This window comes from Ambystoma mexicanum, chromosome 5p (assembly GCF_040938575.1).
Source record: "Ambystoma mexicanum isolate Mex_15411 chromosome 5p, UKY_AmexF1_1, whole genome shotgun sequence".
NCBI lineage: Eukaryota > Metazoa > Chordata > Amphibia > Caudata > Ambystomatidae > Ambystoma > Ambystoma mexicanum.
The window spans coordinates 1,204,380,397-1,204,401,257 of NC_090930.1; positions in this window are offsets into that span (position 1 = coordinate 1,204,380,397).

Sequence of the window (20,861 nt, forward strand, 5' to 3'; positions counted from 1 at the left end):
AGCGTATAGGTCCACTTGTCAAGCAGTGAGAAGGAATTATCACAGACCTCACACCTGGTCATTCCGGTAATCTTGATCAGCCACAAACAACCGTCTAAACTGCATGACCTATAGGCCTACATAGACAGTGGATCTGTTGGCAAGTATATTGATCAGGAACTTGCTAGAAGGATGGGTCTCCCTCTCCGTCAGAAGCAGCTCTCAGAAAAAGTCACAGCAGTAGATGGCTCCCAGCTATCCTCAGGACCAGTAACGCAATACACTGAAAAGGTCACGCTTCTATGTCAGGATGGCCATCGGGAAGACATTACCTTTGATCTCATTGGGGCCCCTAAGTTCCAGATGATCTTGGGAATGCCCTGGCTGGAGATCCACAACCCTAGAATTGACTGGCGTACAAGAGTTCTGGCCTTCTCCAAGGATTGTGCTGACACTTGTTATCATGGGGGATCTCTCACCGGAAATTCAGGTACAACTATCCAGAAAGAAGGAACTGTGTTAGGTTTGACTGGGTCATTACCCCCGGAATACATGGACTATATGGACGTCTTCCAGAAAGAGCAGGCTAACACGCTACCCCCACACAGACCACACAACTGCCAAATAGACCTGGTACCTGTAGCTCAAGTTCCCTGGAGTAAGATCTACGACCTGACCGAGCAAGAAAATCTCCACTTATGAACATATCTTGACCAATACCTGGCTAATGGTTTTATTCCTCCATCCAAGTTACCCGCGGCCTCACCCCTCTTCTTTGTGCCAAAGAAGGAGGGGGATCTAAGAACTTGCATCGACTACCGCTCACTTAACCAAATAACGGTAAAAAATCGATACCTGTTACCACTCATCCCGGAACTCCTGGATCAAGTCAAGGATGCGTGGATTGATACCAAATTGGATCTGAGAGGAGCCTATCACCTGGTCAGAGTAAAAGAAGGAGACGATTGGAAGACCGCTTTTTGCACGAAATATGGCCTTTTCGAATACCAGGTTATGCCCTTTGGGCTTTGCAACGCCCCTGCAGCATTCCAGTTATTCATGAACGACGTTCTCTGAGAACTGTTGGACATCTGCGCCCTGGAATATATCGATGACATCTTGATATACTCGGCCACCGAAAAGGATCATGTCACCCATGTCTGCGCCGTTTTAGAGAAACTTCGGCAACATAAACTCAACGCTAAGCTAGAAAAATGTTTTATCCACATAAAGGAGGTAAAATTCCTAGGCTTTATCCTCTCGCCACAAGGTATTCGAATGGATGCACGCAAAGTAGAAGCTATCTTGAACTGGCCATCACCAACATCCATAAAAGGAGTTCAGAGCGTGCTTGGTTTCGCTAACTTCTACTGCCGCTTCATCCCAGGATTCTCTCAAATCGTTCATCCCATAACCTCCTTGCTGCGCAGAAACAAGCATTTCAACTGGTCCACAGAAGCGGAGGAAGCCTTCCGAAAAACTAAAAAGAGAATTCACCACAGCGCCAATACTACAGCACCCTCGGCCAGACCTCCCATATGTGGTGGAAACTGATGCATCCAATATCGCGATGGGAGCGGTTTTATTTCAACGGATCCCAGACACAGGACAATTGCACCCAGTGGTGTTTTGGTCATGAAGTTCACTCCACCAGAGCTGAATTACGCTGTCACTGATAAAGAACTGTTGGCAATCAAGGCAGCATTTAAAGCTTGGAGACACTACCCCCTGGGAGCCCGGCGCACAGTCACCGTGATAACAGATCATCGTAACCTACAGTACCTTAAAACTGCAAAGGCCCAATCTTCCCGACAACTCAGATGGGCACTCTTCTTCGCCGAATATAATTATATAATCACCTATAGACACGGGGTATGAAACGGCAAGGCTGACGCCTTATTGCGCATGGGCGAGGGAGAAGCTGCATACGCTCCACAAAATCCAGTGGCTATTATTCCAGAGGAAAAGATCTTAGGTGCACTTACCTTGACGTTAGATGATCTGAAAATAGAACTTCAAAGTTGTATAAGTAAAGAGATGCAACAGGAATGGATAACTAAAGGAAAGGACCACACCTCTACCGATGGGCTGCTTTACTACCAACAGCGTCTTTACGTCCCAAACAAGCATCTGCAAACCCAGATAATTACCAACTACCATGATTCCTTAGTGGAAGGACATCCAGGCATTTCCAAGACTTTAGCAAAGAGAAAAAGAGGCTATTGGTAGCCAACGTGGAGGAAATACATCATCTGGTTCATCTCCACCTGTGGGATCTGCGCACAAAATAAATCTCAGAAACAAAAACCTGCAGGTCTGTTGCATCCACTTGCGGTACCCCCTGCGCCTTGGCACACCCCATCATTGGACTTCATCACAGATATACCCCCCTGTAACAGGTACAATACTATCCTAGTGATAGTGGATCCTTTTTCAAAAAGGGCCCATTTTATCCCACTAAAGGGTCTCCCAACTGCCGCCGCTCTAGCCAAGGTATTCCTTGAACAAATCGTCCGATTACATGGATTTCCATCAGCTCTACTATCCAACAGAGGGAGTCAGTTTGTCTCCAAGTTCTGGAAAATAATTTGCGAGCTTGCCACTAGCAGTCTTTGTGGTGCATGTAACATCAAGCGGAAGACACCTGGAAGGATGTGCTGTGGTTAGCGGAATAACAATTCCACTCACACCAGCACCGGGCACAGTCCATTTCATGCAATATAAGGTCGACACCCACGTACATCCGCTTTTGACACACAGGAAGCATTGGAAATGCCAGCAGTAGCAACTCTACATGCCACCATCACTTGAGCACTTAAAGAGGCCACAGAGCATCTCAATGAGGCCAAAGACTGGCAAAAGAAATGTACAGATCAACGCCGAAAAGAAGCACCCACGTACAAGATTGGAGATGCAGTATGGTTGGCATCCAAATACATCCCTGTAAAAGGACTGCGAACACTCTGCCCTAGGTATCTAGGTCCATACACCATCAAGACAGTGATTAATCCAGTAGCCATGAAGTTAAATCTACCACCCACTATGCAGATTCATCCTGTGTTCCACGTCTCTCTTCTGAAACCAGTTCAATCTGGGACACAGATCAGCACACCACCTGAACCAGTAGTCATAAATGACGAGCCAGAATTTGAGGTCAAAAACATTCTTCATTCCAAAGTCCTCCGGTCGAAGTTGTTTTACCTTGTGGACTGGAAGGGATACGGGCCTCAAGACAGGACCTGGGAGCCCAGCAATCTTATCCATGCTCCACGGTTAATCAAGCGGTTCCACCGCAACCACCCACCCAAACCAGGACCAGGGAAAGAAACACCCTTGAGAGGGGCCTTGAGGGGAGTGCTGTCATGGCCACCCAGTCCATGGCACACATGCCCCTCCAACCCCAGGAAGGGAGCACCTTGGGAAGATCCAAAATTCCTTATGGGAGATGTTCTGGAGCCAAGTGGGCCTTGTCCTGGCGGCTCTGGGGCATCAGGCTCATGAGGAAGGCCAAACGATGTGGAGCACTGGGTCTATCAACCTCCCAGGCACATGATACACATGCATCGAGCACTGGGTGTGGCAGTGTGTGCCCATCAGCAACTCGTGTCGGGAGGGGCAGGGTGTGCCTAGTCAAGCTGCCTGTGGGCGTGGCTACCGCCTAGGCTATTTAAGTCCCGCCTCTGCTTCAGTCCATGCTTCGCTTTACTTTGCCTGCCAAAGTGACACTCACCGCGATTCTGTCTGCAGATATCATCCCGTCAACCTGAGAAACCAAGAAGCCTGCAATTGCTTACCTCGAGTTGCACAATTGTCATCGTTCGACGCGAACAGACAAACCTGGAAACCTTCAAGTCTGCCATTACTCACCCGCGAATCCATCATCACGCAACGCTGGAAAGAAGAGGAGAGAAAGGTTAGTACAACACCTTTGAAAGCACGCGCAACACAAAGTTCGATCGAGCTCCCATCAAATGCTTCACTTACCTGTTACTCGTGTTGCTGCACACCACGGCGTGGACATCTGCATACGGGGACCCATTGTCACTCATCGCAGTCACCTCAGCATATCGCACTGCGCCCCGGAGCCGAATCAGCACCCAAAAAAGGGAAAAGAGACAGGGTGAGCACGAGCAAAATTACAATAGATGAGAAGGACATAAAAATTCACAAAATACTCACCGGATCACAAATACTTACCGGACTGCCACAAAGGGGACAAGTCACACTTAAGGACTACGCCACAGCTGGCCTGGGTCAGTCCTCATTAGGAACCAGTGAAGTAACTGGATTCCAGAAGATTAGCACCCCTGCGAGGACAGCAGGACGGAGAGCTTATCATTGCAAAACAACAGGTGAGCCACCCAGCTTGCCCACTCCCCAAGGGGTATGAACTGAAAGGATCGGGAGGGGGTTTTAGACCACCCTAGAACTGTCAAAACTCAATTTACCTTTCTGTCCACATAGAAGCAGACCCGGGGAGGGTGTTCGGGACCATCCTAGTCCAGGAACCAGAGGGAGGGTGTCCATCAAGCAGAAGCACAGGACCAGTAGCAGCTAACGCCTCCACAGAGATCAGGTGAGCGTAATACTCACTCCCACAGAACGATTCATCGAAAAGGAAGCCATTGCTGTCTTGTGGGGGAGCAGGCATTTTCATCTATACCTGTATGGATGGAAATTCAAGATGTTCATGGACCACAAACCACTAATCCCCAATATTACAGGCTTGGCACCATCCCCCCAACACAAGTTGGAAAATGGTTGCTTCAACTGCAACAGAACGAGTTCGACCTCATGTACAAACCGGGAGCAGACAACCCCGCTGACATTCTATCCATACACCCACGAGCCGCTACTGAGACTGAAATCTTGGAATCTGTGGAAACTGAAGAGCACATATGCCTGATCGTGGAGGTGAGCAAACCGAAACGGTGAGTACAGCAGAACTGGTAGAAGCTGAAAAGAAAAACCTGATGTTGTAGACTGATGACAAACACCATCCTAGATAGGGTGTGGAACTCTTTTCTTCAGAACAACCATAATTTCACATCAGAGGTGAATGATTTTGTGTCACGGTTTTTTTACTGTCTGCCACAAGCTGTCGAACATAGATTTAGGCCTCATTGTGAGAAGGACTTGCATCCTGATAACACTCAAGATGCAGGAAAGAATAATAGCATTGGCACACAAAGACCATCAAGGCATAGTGAGGACCAAAGCAAGGAACAGAGATTGGGTGTGGTTCCCACAGATCAACACCAAAGTCGAGGCAGTGATCACGTCATGCCTCTCGTGTTTGACAACTGGAGCACTGCCTTTACACGAACCATGCCAATCTGCACGAGCAGTAAGTCATGCTGGGAATCGGTAAGTGTCAATTTCTGCACAGTACAAGAAGGGACCTACCTCCTTGTCGCCGTCGACGAACATTATCGATACCCGGAGGTAGAAGTAGTCCATTCCAGGAAGTCACACAACAAAATCGAGGATCAGGTATTAGTCCTCCGGAACCCATCAAGGACCAAGCTGGCAAGCCTGTTTGAGACCGAGCTCTGGACAGTGACCGGACGGAAGGGTACCATGATCAATGTCAGCTGAAAAGGAAAGTCAGTCACCAGGAACGCATCCTGGTTTAAGAAGGTCCTTCTGACACTATGGAGAGAGGACGGAGATTGAGCAAACAGCAAGGAAAGAGAGGAGGGAGAGTTGACGGTGATGGGCCTGAGCCAAGATGGAGGTTGGGGGGGGTGCTAGAGAGCCCAGTGAAGATGGCCATGAGCCTGTGAGCTCTCGTCCAACCCTGCAATCTCCAGTCATAAATCCTGTCTTGGCTTTATTGTACGGAGCCGGGGAATAGCCCTGAAGCTGGGGGAACATTCACAGCACAATCGCTGAAAACCTGGATGCCCGTGGTGCTCGGAGCACCGAGAAGGAAGACGCAGGAGGACCCTGCAGTGAGGGACAGAGGGCCTGCGCAACGAACACAACTGCAAATGCAGAGGCTGGAGACGCGGCAGAGGCGGAGTGCTTCTGTCTCTCCTGATATTGCCAAGAAAGCCTGGCATTGAAAACACCTGCACCCAACGAGACCCGCAACCGTGCAGCGCTGCCTGTACTCTGGCCGCACCCACACAATACATTGTCGGAGCCTGCAAGAACTCTTGGTGAGGAGCTATGATGAAATCTGTCCTGGAGGGCTCCTCACATAAAACGTAACAAACCAGAGATCAAAGTGGCAATGCGCGAGGTCCCCAGCGGAGCACCCCGCGCTCACTCCAAGCACCAGGAATGAAGACGAGAGAAGAGACAAAGGTGAGGGACAGCAGATTTGCCCGGCGAGTACAATTTCAAACACAGAGGCCGAAGGCGTGGCAAAGGCAGAGCGCTTCCACCCCTCCTGATATTACCAAGGAAGCCTGACATTTAAAAATTTAAAAAATGATTACATCCCATGAATCGTGCAGCCGCACAAAACCATCTGGACTGGCCGCACCCACGTAATACAACACAGGAGCCCGCATGAGCTCCCGGAGAGGAACCGTGATGCGACCTGCCCCGGAATGCCCTTCACACAGAGGGTAATAACCAGGGGGCAACGTGGGAACACGAGAGACCCCCGGATAAATGCACTGCACTTGCCTCTAAGGGAGCTCACCCATACTCATCAAAACTAGTCCCCCGCGTGTGAGGAAAGGCAAAGAGCGTTTGTAACAAGTCCTGCCAGTTGCACTTACCCGGGCTTGTCCAGGGGGACGGAACACAGAGCTACAACATCAAACACCAGCGGACACTGAAGTGGTGTGGGTAGTGTGAGCCACGCTGGAGGTGCACCCCCAAAGGGAGGCGGGGGCTTCCACCAGGGGCTCAATCGGGCAGCCTTCTAAACAGTTATAACGCATATCATTGCGGCGCCTAGCCTGGGCTGTCAATGGCAGGAACATAAGCTGGCCACCACACAGCTGACCCAACCCAGGAGAGCCTGAGGCGCACTCCTCACCAAAGAAGATCATGTGGGCATGAACTCCCACGGCCCACAACCACTCAACTGGGGAGAAGCACTGGTGGTACCCACCGATAAACTTGGGTTTGGGCAAATAGAGCCGCTCTCTGCATGTACGGATCCGCCGGAGCCCACAATGTCAAAAGCACAGAAGTCAAATAAGCAGCAAACCAGGCTACATTTTGAGGCTGCGGTACCGTCCACATCTTCCAGAATCGAGGAAGGACCTCATGAAGGATCATCGCAATCCTCCATATCGGTCTCTGGTGAAGTGCTCTGCGACATCAAGGCAATGCTTGGTCAGGTACAAGTGAGCATTCAATCATTGGATGGCAAAATGGATATCCTGACTTGCCCAGTGGACCACTGCCTGGATAAGAATGGGGAACGGCTAGATGAGGCGGAAGGGAGAATATCAACACCAGAGAGACCTAGCGGAACTCCGGCGAGCAGTAAAAACACTGATGGATAAACAGGATGATCTTGAATCCAGATCCCGACGAAACAATCTAAGGATAATAGGAGTGCCAGCGAATGCAGACCAGAGCAACATGGAGGCACTGGTGGAGAACCTGCCAAAGGAGGTCATGGGCGACAAAGACTTCCCTGCAGTATTTATCGTAGAAAGAGCACAGTACATACCCAGTGGTGGGAAGCCCATACCTGGTGAGCCTGCTCGACCGCTAATAGCTCGACTACTCAACTACCACGACAGGGACGGAGCACTCCGGAAGGCCAGGGAAAAAGTATCCCTGAGGTTCCGTGACACACAAATCTGCATCTTTCCGTACTTTTCGAATAAGGTTCAATTGTATAGGAAGATCTTTCTTGATGTCAAAAGAAGGCTGAGAGAGAAGGGCATCAAATATGCAATGTTGTTCCCATCTAAACCTAGAATGGAGTACAACAGTAAATCACGTTTCTTTTACACTCCATAGGAAGCCAACTCCTTTCTTGAAACCCTGCCAAGAGCCCCACAAGACAGAGTCAACAATGTCGGAGAGGAGATCTCACTTGGGGATTCATGAGGTGCCTCATTGGGGCGAAAAACGGAATGACCTGCGATACTCCAAGACAGCTGAAGCGGTAATCGTGGACTTGGTCCTGGTGAACCCCCAAGCGTGAGCAAATGTGTGTTACTTGAGCAGAGAGGGAGGGAGGGAACCGGCAGGTTGGGGTTGCTGGGTGGGGATGAGGGGGACACAGTTGGGGTATCTTAGTGGTTCTTGCATTGAGTCTGTATCCCGGATCGCTTCCACAAATGGCATGGGGTGGCGGTGGGGCTACAGCCCAGCCAAGCAATCCTCGACTCAGGAGGAGGGGAGATCAGGATGGTCGGGGAGGATAGACTGTCGGGTGAAGGGTTCATCTCAATACTTATGGGGTCGGGGATACAGGGAAGTCAGGCAATATTGTATGCTATGAGATCAAGAAGCACCAAGTTGTGGCATGCAATGCAAACTGTACAATTCTTGTTTGAAACATTGATATGGACGTGCAATGTCTGGGTTACTTAGAAATATTACATGGAATGTTAGGGGCCTGAACTGCCCATCTAAATGCCGTAGGGTGCTACTATATATGCAAAGACATCATGTGGGAGTAGAGTGCCTGCAAGAGACGCATTTGATACCAGATACAGAAGCGAGATTTGGGAGGAACTGGGAATGTCACTGCTATTTCTTCTCATACTCATCATACTCAAGGGGGTTGTGCATTCTCCTCCATACATCCGTCACATTCCGTCTGACCACAGTGATCAAGGCCCAGGAGAGTAGGGGGCTGGCAGTACAGGGTACCATACAGGGCAGACTATACACTTTGATCAACTACTATGGTTCCAACCAAGACACAGTGGATACATTAGAATGGATTGAACGCACATTGGGGCAGCTGATACCTGAGGAGGTAATCTGGGCTGGCGATTTCAATGCAGTTATGGGACAGAGACGGGACTGCACAGAGGGTACTCACTGTCCAACACCCAAGATTAGTAACAAATTCTAAGCCAGTTTCAGGGCGGAAGATCACTGACGTCTGGAAAAATAGGCACCAGGATACACAACAGTACACATTCTATTCCTCGGTTCATAACTCAGCTTCACGGCTGGATTACTTCTGATTTCTCAAACATTCACAGAATCAGTAACTGAGGCATCTATCCTGGCACGTGCACTGTCAGATCATGCCCCAATGCTATTGACTATCTAACTATCGCCCCAAGGAATGGGAAGGGCACCCTGGGTCTTCAAAAGTGAGGGATTGACAGATACAGTGTCTTGGGGAGGGCCTGCTGGGGTAGTAGATACGTTCTTCAAAATAAATGATGGGTCGGTGGGATCTGCCGCAACCTTATGGGAGAGTTTTAAATGTGGGGTTAGAGGTGAATGCATCTCGAGAGAATCCGGTGTAATGAAGGAAATCAGAAGGGAAAGGACAGATAATGAAGATCAGATTCGGAAACTACAGACAGAAACACACACACCAACACCCCCAGAGCAAGCTGAGATCAGGAAACAAATGCAACTGTTTAACGAAGTAGCACATAGAGAGGTTACATTTCTATCGGGGAAAACCGCGGTGTGGCAGAATGGGGAAGGACAGAGACCAGGGAAGCTATTGGCCAGAGCTGCACAAATAGACTGCTCCAGGGATCGTGTACTATCCATAAAGGATACACAAGGGGTAGAGAAGTTTGCAGATCTGGAGAAAGTTAAAGAATTTTGTCCATTTTATGGTCGCCTATACTCCTCCCAGGTCCGGGTCTCTCAAGGTGTAGTGGAGGACTATCTGAAGCAGGTGGCCTTGTACCGGTGTTCAGATGAGGAACAGGAATGGCTGGGTTGTCCACTGTCGTTGGGGGAAGTGCTTGGGACTATTAGGTCTCTTCAATCCGGGAAATCTCCCGTGCCGGATGGGTTCACAGCAGAGTTTTATAAGCAGTGTGATGGGAAATGAGGACCCTACCTGCTGCAAATGTTTCATCAAAGACTGAGGGATGGCCAATTGCCGGCATCCCTGCGTGATGCGGTGGTAGTAGTGCTACTTAAACCGGACAAGGCCCAGAATGACTGCTCCTCTTATCGACCCATATCCCTCATTGATTTAGACAATAAAATCCTAGCCACGGTGCTGCCGTCCAGACTGGTACCCATGATGCAGATGATGGTGAAAGCAGGTCAGTCAGGGTTTATACTTAGTCGCTCCACGTCCCATGGTCTTCATAGGATGTTTGGTCTGATGGCGGCAGTACAACAGGATGATCTTATAATAGCGGCAGTCCTAGATGCCACGAAGACATTTGACTCAGTTGAGTGGCCCTTCCTATTTGCGGTGCTGCACAAGATGAGGGTCGGAGAGCAGTTCATCTCATTGGTGTCACTATTGTACACACTACCTAAGGCTAAGATCAGGGTGAATGGCCAACTCAGCCCCGATATCATGCTAGAGAGAGGGACCCAACAGGGCAGGCCCCTATCACCACTGTTGTTTGTACTAGGGATAGAACCATTGGCCGAGGTGATCAGGGAATGTCACCTGAATAGGGGAATCCAACTGTGCAAACACAGAGTGGTGATATCCTTGTATGCCGACGACATGGTGATATTTGTATCAGACCCGGAGCACAACCTTAACCCAATAATGCGGGATGTACTAAACTTTGGGGAGGTCTCAGGGCTTAAAATAAATCTGACGAAGTCTGTCCTCTTCCCAATGACAGAATGTGTAGATCTATTTGTAGACAAGTGGGGGTTTCAATGGTACATAGATCATACTCGATACCTAGGGGTCAATATATCCTGCAGTCCGGTGACCCTGTACAAATATAATTATCAAAAAGTATTGGAACAGGCTGAATTGGCAATGGATAGGTGGATGAATCTGCCCCTAAACCTCTATGGTAGAGTCTCCTAGATAGAAATGGCATTATTACCTACATTTCTATATGTGTTTCGAAATGTCCCGCTGGCATTACCCAAAGAATACTTTAAGGACCTGAGGTCAGCGATGTTAAAATTTGTCTGGGCAGTGAAACAGGCTAGAATTTCATGGGACAAACTGATGGCACCGCTCCATGAAGGGATAATGGCACTACCTGACTTTGAGACTTACTACAACAGGGCCCAGGCAGGGTTCATCCTCAATTGGTATGGAGACCAGGGGGATCGGGGGCATGTAGAAGTGGAGAAAGCGGTGGCGTTCCGTTTCTATTGTGATCCACTAAACTGACTGCACCCGACAGGGTGTCTAGAGCCAACAATATGGTGGAGTTAACCTGCAGAGCCTGGATCCGAATTGAACGAAAAACAGAGGGAGGGACCATCTATTCCCTAGAACTGCTGATAATTGATATTCCTGGGGTCACCCTCACCAGCAAAAAGTGCTAGTCACCTTTACAAAATGTCTGGCACTAACTTGCTTCCGAGACCTGTTCCCAAGCGGACAATTCATAACACTGGCGAAGCTACGGGACAGAGGGGAGCTCTCAACCCTGGACGTGTTCTTGTATTTCAGGTTACGAAACTCTATGAGGCAGCTGTTCCCGTCCTTTCCCGGGCAACCGGAAGTAGCCCCAATACTCGATAAAGCACTTAAAGGTCCGTGCAAAGAGTGGACAGTATCCACAATGTATGCCATGTGTGCCGCAGCCAGGAACGAAGTAGGCACCACCCCAGTGAGAAATGGCAAATAACATTGGGACATGCTATAACAGATGAAGTCTGGAAGTACGGTGGTGAAGGCACAAAGAAGGTGGCCCTCAATGGCAGATATAAATTGATCCACTTTAAATACCTATACCAGTTCTACAGCCCGGGTGCATCGATTCTGTCCCGACGCTTCAGAGAGGTGCGCAAGATGTCACAACGCATCGGCGGATTTTCTGCACCTGGCGTGGGGCTGTCCACAGATTTCTGCTTTCTGGGGAAAAGTGTTTGAGACACTGGGTGAGATACTGGGGTAGACACAGAACCCACTGACATCACTACTGGGATATACCAAACCAATCTGGGGAAACATGCAGAAACTGGTGGGGCTGCTTCTACTCCTGGCCAAGAGACCGGTGTCAATGACTTGGGGTGGAACGGAATTTCCAACAATGAACCAATGGCATACTGACATCCTATACTGTAATGACACGGAGTTAGAGTATGGTAAACTGCTAAAACACTGAGCTAGCCCCACTGATATCTGGGGTCCATACATACACGACCTGATAAAGCAACCACAAGACCCAGTGGGACACTCATTGTAACCTCTCAAAGTGTCACAAGACCCAGAAGGTCACTGAACGCAATCTCTCAAAGTGTCGGGAGGTGTTGTCAATGTGGGGGTCGGTGTGGCATAATGATCCAAGGATGGGGTGGAAAATGAAGTAGCATGAGGTTGTAAGGGATATGCGTCGACTGCAATAGAAGGTGATAACCTTGATGAGCAGTGAATGTAATGCTCAACTTAACTGAGCCTAGAACAATACACTGTAACTCAATGCAAGTAAATGAACCACTGCTTAGAGCTGTATGTTGATGTTGGCACAGTGGTGCCGGTTATGTTAAAAACACTAATAAAAAAAAGTTTTTTTTTTTTTAAAGAAGGAGGCTGGCACCAATCCACCAGCCCAACCGATGTAGAACAACCGGACCAAGAGGAGGGGTGACCCCAGCCCCCCAGACCAGACTATGCTGACAGTTTGGCTCAACAATGAGGGGAGACACAGCCAGACGCCCCCCCCCACCCCCCTGATCCAGTCGCACGCTGGTAACACCTGAATGCAGCGTCAAGGCCTCCAAATAAGCTAAGTGACTATGGGCCTCATTACGAGGTTTGCCAGTAAGGCAAAAACGATGCCGGTATGGTAATACCAGCATCGTTTACCGTCCCGTCGCATTCCGACCTGCAACCCGGTATTAGCGGCACCCTAAATAACGGTGCCGCTAATAGCGGCATAGGCACGTACACGCGCCCCTTCAGGGAGCAAATACCGGCATGTCGGTAATAGGGGGTAATTCCAACCCACGCATACATGCAAATACCGGCATCGCGAAGCCGGTAATTACGGGCTGCATGATGCCGGCCATACAGGCATCGCGGACCACCCGTAAACAGCAAGCAGGATACAAGGCAGCATCCACAGGTGCACACAATCCCCACAGGTGGAGTCAATGGAGGCTGTGCCAGTATAAATTGAGCACACCCACACACCACAACCCCCCCCACAGGTGTAGGCAATGTTGAGTGGCCCAGTACAAAAGGAGCACACCTACACACCACCCCCCTTCCTACACCAAAATGCTACCACTAGCAGTTGCAATCATGGTGCTGGAGGACATGCCTATACTGCTCCAACTACAGCAACAACAGCAACAACAACTACAGCAGCAACAACAGGCAGCACAGATGAGATGCAGGAGGAGAAGGAGGGTGAGACAGGCCCAGCAATTACCACCAGCGCAGCCACCAGTGCCTTGTAGGCAGCCAACAATCCCTCGAACCAGACCCAGCCCATTCAATCTAACCCCTGAGCAGATCCACACCCTGTACCGGTTGGACCGTGACACCATCACCACCATAGTGGACATGATACAGAACGACATTGCCAGCCACATAGAAATACGCACTAACATCCCCCCACTACTAAAGGTGCTGTCTGTGCTATACTTCCTGGCCACAGGCACCTACCAACACACAGTGGGCCAGCTGCATGGCATTTCACAACCACTATTCTCACGCATGCTGGACCACGTGCCTAGCTGCTCGGTGAGTTGCACAACAGGCCCATGGCCATGCTGTGGGGTACTGATTTGTGCGGATGCAGAAGGGGGGGCCTACTGTACACGGGTGGGAAAGGGGTGGGGAATAGTGCACCTGGGTGGCAATAGGCAGTGATTGGAGAATGCATGCAGATCTAAACACACCTCACCTCAACCAGCCAAACGGAACATGACACATTACTGGGCCACATATCACAAATAATGCATATGGATGACAACAAGTGGCACAACCAGGGCACCATGGTGATGGCAAGCAATGCATGACTGAATAGGATGGCAACTGTGACAATGCGGCTAGTGTGACCATGCATTGTAAAGAATATACAGCATGAATTGGAGGCTAAACATTATTGCACTACCACAGCACATCTGCCTCGGTATGCATGATTACACCCTGCATCATCTATTGAAGCCCATCCAGTGTACCGCACCTCTTTACAGTATACATTGCATATAGGTGACTATTTTGTACACGTACTGGGACATGTGCATACCCACACCAAATAGCTGCTGCCATGACTGTGCTTCCTGAAGGTGGCAGTTCAGAGTGACACACACCTATTTGTATCTGCTTGCAGGTGATGGAGGATATCCCTTGAGGCCGTGGCTACTTACCCCTGTGCGGAACCCGCAGAACAGCCATGAAGAGGAGTACAATCGTGTGCACACTCATACCTGTGTTGTGAATGAGCAGACCTTTGGCCTGTTGAAGGCGCGGTTCCGCTGCCTAAGCAGGTCTGGTGGGGCACCCCTATATAGGCCTGAGAAGGTGGCGAAGATCACCATGGCCTGTGTCATGCTGCACAACATGTGCCTTCAAAGGAATGTACCACTGCCACCTGACATTGACATGCATGGGCCGGGTGAGGATGAAGGGGATGGAGACGGAGGCGAAGAAGCCCCCCTGCCAGTATGTGATGCATGGGATGGCCCTGCTGTACGCCAAGCACTAATTGACGAATATTTTTGAAACGCAGGGACCATGAAAGTAATGTGCCTGTGACACACTGGCTGCATGTGGACATGCACACTTGTTTTGTCAGAAGTGCCCCACTGTACGTAAAGCTAGAAGTTCATATCCTCGAACTCAAGTGCAAGATGTGGCGAAAAAAGCGGCAAATCCAACGAAGTAAGTGCATCGCTGTTCAGAACTGGAGATTAAATTCTGTAGCTGTATGATGGTGGTTCAACCTAGGAGAGGTTAACTGTTCGTATTCTGTTGTCCTGTGTTGTTATTTTAATGGTTCCCGTAGGTCACAGGAAGGCAGAGAAACTTCAGCGGTTGGAAATGCACAAATAAAAGTGGCCGAAGGGCAAAGGTGGTGAGGTGAAGCTCTAATAAAAATAGCACACTCTTTTCATCTGAGTGCGCGCAGGAGTGGTTATTCCGTGGCAATATCTTATCGATTTCCGTACAGATATTTGGTCTAGGTCATGAGAGCCCTCATGACCTGTAGGGTCGACCGGTTTCGATGGCACTCGTAATTGGGGCCATATTCATCAGGACCATGATTCAGAAGAGGGAGGATGAATCCGAGAGTTTCAGATTTGTCTGAAACGGGGCCAGGTTAATCCTGTAGGGATACAGAAAAAAGGGGGGGGATTTTGAGAGGGGAGACAATGGCATGAGAATTCTGGCCTTGTCACAGGGTGTGAACTACACCTTACACAAAGCGTGAGAGGATAAGTGTGAGTGAACATACAATCTAATTACGGTGAAGAGTACAGAACTATTAGTGGTGCCTGGTCACCGGTGTCTAAAGCATATCTCATCAGCAAGGGGAGGGGGGGTGGAAGGGGAAGGGGGGTGCTGGAGTGGGGTGACACAGGCACAGAAGGGAAGTGCTCAGTGACAATCAGGAGGAAGGGAGCCAATTGTACCTCTATGCACACTGTGTGCTGGAGGAGGTCTATCTGTCGTGGACTGGCTGGTGGCTCTGAAAAGCAAGACACGAAAGTCTGTAAACAGACTGCCAGAGAGCAAACTTATAAAGGCAGCTGAAGCGCTAGTGAAAAGGGCTCAAAAAAGCCGGTTAGGTAGCAAAAGTTGCATATGCAACTAGAGCGCTGACTGCTCTGTAAAGCTAGTGGCTGTACCTGTGTCTATCGTGAAGGCGTCTGTCTCGGAGGCGTCTGTCTCGCTCGGTGCAGCCGCTCGAAATGAGCGCGGTGCCGATCTGCGGCCAACCGCCTCTAAATACAAGAATGCAGCACGCGCCCGCCTAGCGTCAGGATGACGTTGGCGGGCGTCTAGGCAACATCCCAGCAAGAGCGGTGTTGGTGTACACAGAAAAACCTGCCCAATCGCCCGTAGAAAAGGCTTAAAAACACGGCTCGAGGATACCGAAGCTGTGTGGGATTGGGAAAAGCTCCTAACCCAGTAACGCTGAATTGGGGCGAGGAATGGAAGGAAAAGGGGGGGGGGTTTGGGTTGGAGGGGGAAGGGACAAAGGAAAAAGCGGGGGACCAGAGCAAAATCAGGGGGGCGAGGGGGCAACTCCCCCAAGGGACTAGGAACACAGTTGTTAGGGGCTAGAAACACAGTAGGAGAGTCCTGTGGGTGGAGAAGGAAAATCAGTGCTAGCGGGCAAAAGCGGCCTATGTAAGCACCGCTAGGTCATGCCACTGGATGTTCTCGTTCAATCCTTTAGAACACGTGTTGAGTCTGTAGATCCACTGCTGTTCCCTTCTGAACAGAATGTTATTGTAGTTGCCCCCTCTCGCAGGGGGTGTGACCCTTTCAATGATGGTCCATCGGAAGGAATCTGCATTATGTCCTTCAGCTGCAAAATGTTGGACTAAAGGGGCAGTCAGTTTGTTGGTCCGAATGCAGGACCGATGTTCGACCATACGTATGCGGGCTGTCCTTGTTGTCATGCCAATATACCTAAGGTCACAGGGGCACGTGATCATATAGATCACTCCTTTGGAGTTGCAATTGGTCAATGTCATTTGCCTCCATGGTGTCTGCCATCCTATGTCAATCTCTGTGGTGCGTGATGTCTGAGGGCACATAGAACAATTGCCACAGGGGGCGTGTCCTCTAGGTGGGGCTGTATCCCAGAGGGTACGCTGGCTAGGTCCTGTGATCGGGATGTTGTGGGTTAGTGTTTTTACCGCTTTGTCTCGCAGATTTGGTCGTCTTTTGAGAGCAAAGCGTGGTGCAGGGATGGTGGTATGTCCAGTATTCAAAATTGGCCATAGAGTTTTTACTTCTTTCTTAATTCTGTTGAATAGGGGCGAATAACTGAATACTGCTGTAATGCCTGTGATGGTGGCTGGTTTTGTATGTTGTTGCAGGGTTATAGATCTAGGGATATTTCTGGCTCTGTTATAAGTGTCCCTAATGATTTTTTGTGGGTATCCCCTGTCTGCCAATTGGTCTCGTAGAAGGCTGGACTGTGTGATGTAGGTAGGGGTCTGGGTGCACAACCTGCGGTATCTTAAGAACTGTCCAAATGGGAGATTGTCTCTTAGTGCTTTTGGGTGGTAGCTAGAGTAGCATAAAAGGGAGTTTCTGTCGGTGGACTTTTTGTAAACACTTGAAACTAGTCTGCCATTTGATGTGGAGATTGCAAGGTCCAGAAAGTGAGTAGAATGTTTCTCTTTGTCTAGTGTGAACTGTAAGTGAGGGTTGAGTGAGTTAAGCCAAACATGGAAAGAAGCGAGTTCTTGTTCAGTTCCTTTGAAGATTACGAAGATGTCGTCTATATATCTACGCCATATGCCAAGATTGGCAAGAAAGGGGTTGGAGGTGGGGTAGATATGTTGTTGTTCAAAGAGATGGACATACAAGTTGGCAAGGCTGGGGGCAAAGGTTGCTCCCATCGCGGTGCCAGACACCTGTTGGTTCAAGGTGTTTTGAAAAACAAAATAGTTCTTGGTTAATGCGATCTCTGCCAGTTGGTAGATGAAAGTAGGTGACACACCGTGTAGTTCGATCCCAGAGTGTAATAATCTGTTCAGCATATTCAAGGTTTCTTGTTGGGGGATCCGAGTGTATAGAGACTCAATGTCAATAGTGACTAGCCATTCTTGTTGTGGATCATACTGCAGGGTATCAAGCAGATTTAGCATATTGGTGGAATCTTTGACATAACTAGTCATTTTGGGAATTTGTTCCTTCATAAAAAAAGTCTACAAATTGAGAGAGGGGTTCCAAAATAGAGCCAATGCCGGACACGATGGGGCGTCAAATTCCCAAAATGACTAGTTATGTCAAAGATTCCACCAATATGCTAAATCTGCTTGATACCCTGCAGTATGATCCACAACAAGAATGGCTAGTCACTATTGACATTGAGTCTCTATACACTCGGATCCCCCAACAAGAAACCTTGAATATGCTGAACAGATTATTACACTCTGGGATCGAACTACACGGTGTGTCACCTACTTTCATCTACCAACTGGCAGAGATCGCATTAACCAAGAACTATTTTGTTTTTCAAAACACCTTCTACCAACAGGTGTCTGGCACCGCGATGGGAGCAACCTTTGCCCCCAGCCTTGCCAACTTGTATGTCGATCTCTTTGAACAACAACATATCTACCCCACCTCCAACCCCTTTCTTGCCAATCTTGGCATATGGCGTAGATATATAGACGACATCTTCGTAATCTTCAAAGGAACTGAACAAGAACTCGCTTCTTTCCATGTTTGGCTTAACTCACTCAACCCTCACTTACAGTTCACACTAGACAAAGAGAAACATTCTACTCACTTTCTGGACCTTGCAATCTCCACATCAAATGGCAGACTAGTTTCAAGTGTTTACAAAAAGTCCACCGACAGAAACTCCCTTTTATGCTACTCTAGCTACCACCCAAAAGCACCAAGAGACAATCTCCCATTTGGACAGTTCTTAAGATACCGCAGGTTGTGCACCCAGACCCCTACCTACATCACACAGTCCAGCCTTCTACGAGACCAATTGGCAGACAGGGGATACCCACAAAAAATCATTAGGGACACTTATAAAAGAGCCAGAAATATCCCTAGATCTATAACCCTGCAACAACATACAAAACCAGCCACCATCACAGGCATTACAGCAGTATTCAGTTATTCACCCCTATTCAACAGAATTAAGAAAGAAGTAAAAACTCTATGGCCAATTTTGAATACTGGACATACCACCATCCCTGCACCACCCTTTGCTCTCAAAAGACGACCAAATCTGCAAGACAAAGTGGTAAAAACACTAACCCACAACATCCCGATCACAGGACCTAGCCAGCGTACCCTCTGGGATACAGCCCCACCTAGAGGACACGCCCCCTGTGGCAATTGTTCTATGTGCCCTCAGACATCACGCACCACAGAGATTGACATATGGCAGACACCATGGAGGCAAATGACATTGACCAATTGCAACTCCAAAGGAGTGATCTATATGATCACGTGCCCCTGTGACCTTAGGTATATTGGCATGACAACAAGGACAGCCCGCATACGTATGGTCGAACATCGGTCCTGCATTCGGACCAACAAACTGACTGCCCCTTTAGTCCAACATTTTGCTGCTGAAGGACATAATGCAGATTCCTTCCGATGGACCATCATTGAAAGGGTCACACCCCCTGCGAGAGGGGGCAACTACAATAACATTCTGTTCAGAAGGGAACAGCAGTGGATCTACAGACTCAACACGTGTTCTAAAGGATTGAACGAGAACATCCAGTGGCATGACCTAGCGGTGCTTACATAGGCCGCTTTTGCCCGCTAGCACTGATTTTCCTTCTCCACCCACAGGACTCTCCTACTGTGTTTCTAGCCCCTAACAACTGTGTTCCTAGTCCCTTGAGGGAGTTGCCCCCTCGCCCCCCTGATTTTGCTCTGGTCCCCCGCTTTTTCCTTTGTCCCTTCCCCCTCCAACCCAAAGCCCCCAAACCCCCCCTCTTTTCCTTCCATTCCTCGCCCCAATTCAGCCTTACTGGGTTAGGAGCTTTTCCCAATCTCACACAGCTTCGGTATCCTCGAGCCGTGTTTTTAAGCCTTTTCTACGGGCGATTGGGCAGGTTTTTCTGTGTACACCTACACCGCTCTTGCTGGGATGTTGCCTAGGCGCCCGCCGACGTCATCCTGGCGCTAGGCAGGCGTGCGCTGCATCCTTGTATTTAGAGGCGGTTGGCCGCAGATCGGCACCGCGCTCATTTCGAGCGGCTGCACCGAGCGAGACAGACGCCTCCGAGACAGACGCCTTCACGATAGACACAGGTACAGCCACTAGCTTTACAGAGCAGTCAGCGCTCTAGTTGCATATGCAACTTTTGCTACCTAACCGGCTTTTTTGAGCCCTTTTCACTAGCGCTTCAGCTGCCTTTATAAGTTTGCTCTCTGGCAGTCTGTTTACAGACTTTCGTGTCTTGCTTTTCAGAGCCACCAGCCAGTCCACGACAGATAGACCTCCTCCAGCACACAGTGTGCATAGAGGTACAATTGGCTCCCTTCCTCCTGATTGTCACTGAGCACTTCCCTTCTGTGCCTGTGTCACCAAACTCCAGCACCCCCCTTCCCCTTTCCCCCCCCCTCCCCTTGCTGATGAGATATGCTTTAGACACCGGTGACCAGGCACCACTAATAGTTCTGTACTCTTCACTGTAATTAGATTGTATGTTCACTCACACTTATCCTCTCACGCTTTGTGTAAGATGTAGTTCACACCCTGTGACAAGGCCAGAATTCTCATGCCACTGTCTCCCCTCTCAAAATCCCCCCCTTTTTTCTGTATCCCTACAGGATTAACCTGGCCCCGTTTCAGACAAATCTGAAACTCTCGGATTCATCCTCCCTCTTCTGAATCATGGTCCTGATGAATATGGCCCCAATTACGAGTGCCATCGAAACCGGTCGACCCTACAGGTCATGAGGGCTCTCATGACCTAGACCAAATATCTGTACGGAAAGGGATAAGATATTGCCACGGAATAACCACTCCTGCGCGCACTCAGATGAAAAGAGTGTGCTATTTTTACTAGAGCTTCACCTCACCACCTTGGTCCTTCGGCCACTTTTATTTGTGCATTTCCAACCGCTGAAGTTTCTCTGCCTTCCTGTGACCTACGGGAACCATTAAAATAACAACACAGGACAACAGAATACGAACAGT